The following is a 7,704-nucleotide window of genomic DNA, read 5'->3' as shown; positions in this document are numbered from 1 at the left end:
AACGTAAAATTTTTAATTCAGAGAGTGTACCTTACTATAACGGATAACATGTTGTTTTATACAATTAATCTCGAGCAAAGACAATTTAAAGTGCCTACCAATCTTTTTGACCACTGTGACCTGAGCTGAGTACCTTACCCGTGCGCATGAGCGGGATTGCCCGATCTGAATCAAATGCCGCACAAGTGTCAGATATCAGTCAGGAAGTTTCCTGCCGCACCGATCGAAATCAATGCATATCAGTCAGCGGTACTCGGTAACGTATATTATATAATTTTGTATCAAATGATTTTCAAGTTTTACATGTTAAGCAGCATGCCAAAAAATCGAAAAACACGTCCGAGAAACAAGTTAACCTTTTGTGGAAGGAAGCTAAGCTGAAGTTCACTGTCAAGAACTCCTCAAGTCACCATATAAATCAAGAGATTTGAAACTACGTAATTTTACGACTCAAGGGAAACTGCTAATAATGTTGTCTTTCATCTGAAAATTTGGTAAATGTTCAGTGACATTTAATGCATGTAATATATCAATAAAAGGTCAGATTTTTAGGGGTCCGTCAAAAGAATTAGAGGTATTTACGTGATGCCTTTTTGACCTTTTGGCCGGCCGCTGGTGGCCGAGCGGTTATAGGCGCTTCAGTCTGGAACCGCGCGACCACTACGGTCGCAGGTTCGAATCCTGCCTCGGGCATGGATGTGTGTGCTGTCCTCAGGTTAGTTATGTTTAAGTAGTTCTAAGTTCTAGGGGACTGATGACCACAGATGTTAAATCCCATAGTGCTCAGAGCCATTGGAACCATTTGACCTTTTGTCTTGCGCCTGTCTGTCCGCCCGAATACCCTCGGAGTCCGCATGTTTAAAATAAAGCGTTTTTAATTACGTGTTAAAAACGCTGTGTAATTCACTTTATTAATAATAATGTCTTTATTAAACTGTTTTATCAGTGTTTAAAATAAGTAAAAATATCATTTTCGTCTATTTGTCATCTACAGGGTAAATCTTATGTAAGTGGAGGGAGGGCAGGGGATTCCACCATATCTTTCCAGTTCCCCAGCAAGGGAGAGGGCGAGGGTAGGAATTAAAGGGAAAAACACTCATCTAATAAATGGACATCCACTTGGGGACATTGGTTGGGAAACGGTGAAGTCGAAAGTTACAGGGGAAATTTGATTTGATTCCTCTGACAATGTACCTCTTCCACTGACAATTATTTTCTTCCCCTGTTTTCGGTTGAGGTAGAGTGAACCAAAACGAGAAAAAAATGTACAGTAGGAACGGGACGTAAAATGTATATGTTAAGAGATATGAGTACTTGCTCAACAGAAGAGATTTGTTTCATAGATAAACAGCTTCTCATAGCACGCAAGCAATACACTTCATAGCACATGTTCACTCCGCATTATTTTGTTGTGGTCCATAATACCTCCCCCCCCACAAGATGGAAAGTACAGAAGAGCCTACAGTAGAAGACGTCCGCTGTCAGAGGTATGAAAATGATTTTCGCTGATAACTTCCGGCTCAGTCGTTGCCGGAAGAGCGCCTCTTACTTCAGATTGATACATTTACCTTTCTTCATCAAATCTAAAAGTTTTTAATATCATCGCGGAATCAACATGCATTGGCGTTATACTAAGGAAAGATGTTTTACGGAATCATTTTCTGGGGTAACTCATGAGATATAAGGAAAGTATTGATTACACAAAACCGAATAGCAAGAATAATATGTAGTTTTCACTCACGAACGTTATGCAGGTACCTCTTCAAGGAGCTATAATTTTTAACCGAGCCATTACAATACACATATTGGCTAATGAAATTTGTCGTAACTGACCCATGAAAATTTGAGAATAGGTGGTGGTGGTGGTGGTTAGTGTTTAACGTCCCGTCGACAACGAGGTCATTAGAGACGGAGCGCAAGCTCGGGTGAGGGAAGGATTGGGAAGGAAATCGGCCGTGCCCTTTCAAAGGAACCATCCCGGCATTTGCCTGAAACGATTTAGGATAGCCGGAGACGGAATTGAACCGTCGTCCTCCCGAATGCGAGTCCAGTGTGCTAACCACTGCACCACCTCGCTCGGTGTTTGAGAATAGCAGTGACGTCCGTACATAGAAGAATAGAGGAAAAAATTGTGTTTTATTGCTCATTATTAAAGCTGTGTGTGGCTCATAAAGGACTTCAAATGCAACAAAAATACCTGACCATAATTTGCCTAATAACATAAAAAGCCTCACAGATAGCGAAGAAAGTTTAAAATATAAATTTAAAATCATTTCTCCTGGAAAACTCGCTCTATTCTACAGACGTATTTCTACTTAAAAACTGATAGCCAGTAAACCAAAACGAAAAAGATAAAAATAAAAAATAAAAAAAAGTGTAACTGCATGATTAGAACTAAAATAATAATGTGTTCATTAATGTTAAAATTAATCATTCATACATATCTAGTAAAATGACAGGTTCTACATGATTTCGATTAAAGAGTTGTTTCATATTATCTATGGAACATCTAAAACTAAGTAGTTAAATGCAGAATAGAAGAAAGTATAAAAAGTATTGTTGTTGTTGTGGTTTTCAGTCCTGAGACTGGTTTGATGCAGCTCTCGATGCTACTCTATCCTGTGCAACCTTTTTCATCTCCCAGCACCTACTGCAGCCTACATCCTTCTGAATCTGCTTAGTGTGTTCATCTCTTGGTCTCCCTCTACGATTTTTACTCTCCACGCTGCCCTCCAATACTAAATTGGCGATCCCTCGATGTCTCAGAACATGTCCTACCAACCGATCCCTTCTTCTACTCAAGTTGTGCCACAAGCTCCTCTTTACTCCAATTCTATTCAATACCTCCTCATTAGTTATGTGATCTACCCATATAATCCTCAGCATTCTTCTGTAACACCACATTTCGGAAGCTTCTATTCTCTTCTTGTCTAAACTAATTATTGTCCACTTTTCACTTCCATACATGGCTACACTCCATACAAATACTTTCAGAAACGACCTCCTGACATTTAAATCTATACTCGATGTTAACAAATTTTTCTTCTTCAGAAACGCTTTCATATTAAAAAATGAACACACAAAAAGTATTACGGAAGGTAAATGTAAGAACTGCGTTTTCAGGAAGTGTTCTGGGAAAATACAATGCATCTATAACGAGAAATCGCATACAAAATCCTAGTTCGACCAGTTACAGAACACTGAGTCAGTTTGAGGGGCCTTTATCAAGAACGCCTGTCAACAGACGCTGAATGTATCCAGAGATGCTCCACCAGGTTCATTACAGGCCAGTAATAGCCCATAAGAAAATATAACTTAAATTCTTGGGGAACTTTTACAAACGAAATGACTCAATTTTGGAGGCTTGACTGGTTTCATAAAGATATTATTTTAAGTATATAGACTGAAGCAGCGAGAGATAATTTATACCAAGGCCAGGAATTTGCATAAGTACCTGTGTTTGGGTTGCAGGCTTTTATCCCCCATTTACGTTCGATGCTGAGGTGCTATTCCAGGGTATGGAGGACCTCGGTAATTCGGTTTTTGTGTAAGGGGGAATTTAAAATTAAATTGGGGCGGCAATGGTATTTAGACAGAGAAGGGGGGCTGGGGGTGGCAGGATAATAATCCGTCCAGGTACGTGAAGCGTTTTGCCATAGTGTAGTAATGGCTAAAGCACCTGACAAGTAAGCAGTTAACCAGAGTTACATTCCCGCGACTGGTATAAATTTTGACTCGCCACCTCAGTCTTTATATGTAAAATCATGTCAGGGAACTTAAATTGAGTTATTGGAAGAAATAGGAAGCAGTCCCCACGAAAATCTGTCGGCTAAATTTGGAGAACATTTATTCGAAGAATATTGTGCGACCGTTACTACGCTCCCATCATTTACCCCATGTAGCGACTATAAGAATAATGTAACAGAGAGCAGAGAGCGGTCATAGTTTTCCCTCCGTCGACCACTGAACGATGGCTTGCTGGGTATGTATGTAGCTGTAGATTGTCATTTCGCTGTGAGACTATGCATTCAGATTAGATTGGTTTCGCTGCCACACGAATTCTTCTGATACTTCAGCTGCTTATCATTCAGCCATCATCAGAGTGAGCCTAAAGACATACGCTTCAGCACTCACTCCATCTATTTAAACACACGGAACGCCCCACTGCACATGCAGCCACAGATACCCAACGCGCCACCGACGTTGATCGGGAAAATGGGTACAATATGTGCCTGCATTAGATTGGTCGATCAGCGCTGGGATATCGATGTATGTATACTGTGGTAAGGTCTTTCTAACTTCATTACAGAAAGTGCCGGATTCCAAGATTTATCCAAGCGGAAGCCGCTATCTCTATTCGTTAAATTCTCCATCAACCGAATTCGAAATGCTTCTTTTACTATGCTACTGACATACGGCAGGAAAGCCATGGACTTTTACTGCGTTCTTTATGCCAATCGTTGGTTTCATTCGTAACGCTTGCACCAACAACGATGTGTGCTCTGTCTATCACAGTTGTGAGAACACTCATAGAAAAGGGAAGGATGGTGTTAACTATTTGCACCTAAATGCATATTTGAATGCTTCGGTTTCCGATATAGTGCATGCCTAAAGTATCATGATCCTTGCTTCGGAACAAAACACCCAAAAATGGACGGTATCAAAAAAATGTGCATAGTGCTCTGAGCACTATGCGACTCAACATCTTAGGTCATAAGTCCCCTAGAACTTAGAACTACTTAAACCTAACTAACCTAAGGACATCACACACACCCATGCCCGAGGCAGGATTCGAACCTGCGACCGTAGCAGTCCCGCGGTTCCGGACTGCAGCGCCAGAACCGCTAGACCACCGCGGCCGGCTGGACGGTATCCTTCGTTTTCAATTTCAAGCGTAAACTGGATTCGTCCATGAATGGAATTCAGATCGTTTAAAAGTTCTTGTAATACTTCATCAGCATTGGGCCAAACTATAAACGTGTCATCAGCATACTTCCAAAATACTGTGGGCTTCCAGGCAAATCATTACTGAGACTTTCCCTCGAAGGCATCCATAAACAACTTGACCACCAAGTGTGACAAGGGGGCAACAAATAACGGCACCGTCAGTCTGTTCGAAAAACTTATCTAATAAATGAAAAGTATATCGAGATAATAGCATGGATGAAATCTCTTTATCAAATGCTTTGACAATTGCAGATAATGATTCTGAAAGGGGAACCTTTTGAACAACGACACTACATGGAAACTGACTAACATATCTGATCTGTTCAGTCTCAGTGACTTTAGTTTGCAAATGAAGTTCACAGCTTTACTTTTGTTATGAGCACCTTTCCCCACAATAGACCTTAATAAACACGCTAAGTGTTTGGCACAGTCGTAGACTGGAGATCTAACGTTACTTACTATCGAACGCATAGGAGCATCTTTCTTACGGATCTCCAGAAGTCTGTGAATCCTCGGAGGAACCGCACCAGGTAGTAACAAATTTCGCAAAAGTTCTGTGGAGAGGAAGAGGGGTTCAGAAGCCAAACAGTCTTCCTTACCACCTGCATGGTGTGGTCTTTACTGGTCTTCCGGTACGTGCTATCACTCAGTGAACCGTATCTTAGTTGTCCATCTATAGTTGTCACGAGACGTTAAAACCGTGGCATTACTTTCATTACCTGGAAGAACGACCATTTCGGTATCCCGGCAAAGATTACGTAGTGCAGCCATCTCCGCCATAGACATATTACTCCTTTGTCGGCGAGTCTTCATAACTCCTCGACAAGTTTCTTGTCTTATTTCGTTTGTGGAATCCGTGGAAAGCGGTCGAACAGCTTCTTCAACGGTACTGATGAACGCATGTATTGGTAATACCTTCGCCGTGGGTGAAAATCTCACTCCTTTACTTAAAATCATCATCATATCTTCATCCAAATATATATCCATCATATTAATGACAGAGCGTCGAATAACAGTTTCTTGCTGCAGGGCATCTCAAGCTGGCAAAGCTTTGCCGTTTGTCTGCATGTGGCATCCCAACGAACTCAGTCCGATTTCGCACGATATACCATCTACCTAGTTCCATGAATTGTACGTTAACTCCACAGACATCTTCAGAAGCTGACCGCAAGGCTGTTTGGAAACCAGGTTCAACTGTCGAAAGGTAAACCAGATCCTCTCTTTAACAACAATAGTCCAGAATTCCTTAAAATCCTAGTCATGGCAAGCGAACCTGTCGTCGAACACTTAAAACCATCTCCTCCCCGAACAGATACTTGAAGTTTTCGCGGAACAGTGACTGCTCCACAAAATTTTGGACTCGCAGTCACATGAATTTGACTTATTATTCCTTTGTTTCGGCTGTGTATCGTTTTGCAATCTTCAGAACGAGCCGAATGACTGACGCTCCAGTACTCGCACCGTCCTTTTAAACTCGTTGTCAGCACTAGTATGCTATGCAGCCACAGATACACAAGGCGCCAGAGACGATGATCGGCGGCAAAGAGGAACAGCATGTAATTGTATTACATATGTGGCTGCGCAGTCGATCCACTCTGAAATATCGATGTCACACTGAGAGTTGTGCTGTGGCGACATCTTTGTAAGTTTATTCCAGAAAGTGCCGGGTTCCATGATTTACCAGACTGTAACCACCAACTCTATAAATTAAATCGGTCGCCAACTGAATTTCAATTGCTTCTTTCATTACGACTGGATACGTTGCGACGTTTGAGAACGAAGTTATTAAGCTGTTTAAGCTTTTTATTAAGTTGCCGAGATTATGGCTTCGTTCCGAGTTTTCCCACGTTATAATATTTTATAAAATCGACTACTATGAATAAATTTTTAAGGAAAACTGGTTCTCCTATTGTAAAGGGAAGCATGTGGTTTACCCGTCGTAAACTGGACCTGGTTTCTGACTATCTTCGTCGTAAGCATATGAGTTACCCCACAGTTCATGGAACTGGATAAATGCTACGACATGAGCCAAATAGGATTTGACTTGTGAGGAGAAATAGTTTAACGGCTTGATATCTCTTTGCAGCAAGAAACTGTTATTAGACGCTACGTCATTAATACTACGGATGAAGATTTGGAAGACACTACGATGGAGATTTTAAGTAAATTGAACTTTGCACCCAAATCAAAGGAATTAACGATTTCTGGGTTTATTAGTGCCATTGAAGAAGCTGTTCGACCACTTTCTACTGATTCAGCAGACGAAATAAGACACAGAACTTGTCAATCAGTTATGGAGGCTCGTTCACAAAGCAGTAATTTATCAATGGTGGAGAGGGCTACACTACCGTTCGTCTGGTTAACGGGACGGTTGTTCTTCCGGGTGTAAAGGTAATTCCACTGCTTTAATGTCTCATAACGACTATCATGATAAAACGTACTGTTTACCGAGTGACAGCACGTATCAGAAGGTCAGCAGACCCACCAGCCAGGTGGTAAGGAAGTCTGTTTCGGTTTCGAACGCCTCCTCCTTTCCACGAGAAGTTGTACGAAGTTTGAAACCAAGTTATGCCGGTCCATGCGATAGAGAATAACCTTCGCTCTATAACCTATGACTGTACCAGTCTCTTAACATTATTAAGGCCTTTTGTGGGAAAATATATTCATCACATTCGTACCCTACGGACTTCATCTACAACTAAAATCACTGAATCTAACAGTTCTGATGTATTCGAAAAGTTCCCCTTTCAGAATCGT

General features: G+C 41.3%; 1 non-coding gene across 1 annotated transcript; it reads right to left on the bottom strand.

The window, feature by feature from the left end:
* Positions 1–2,004: 2,004 nt before the first annotated feature.
* On the bottom strand, positions 2,005–2,077 carry Trnaa-cgc (transfer RNA alanine (anticodon CGC)). The gene has a single exon. It is a non-coding gene; the product is annotated as a tRNA-Ala (tRNA).
* Positions 2,078–7,704: the final 5,627 nt, after the last annotated feature.

Source organism: Schistocerca cancellata, chromosome 9 (assembly GCF_023864275.1).
Source record: "Schistocerca cancellata isolate TAMUIC-IGC-003103 chromosome 9, iqSchCanc2.1, whole genome shotgun sequence".
Lineage (NCBI taxonomy): Eukaryota > Metazoa > Arthropoda > Insecta > Orthoptera > Acrididae > Schistocerca > Schistocerca cancellata.
This window is presented reverse-complemented; position numbering and strand designations above follow the sequence as displayed.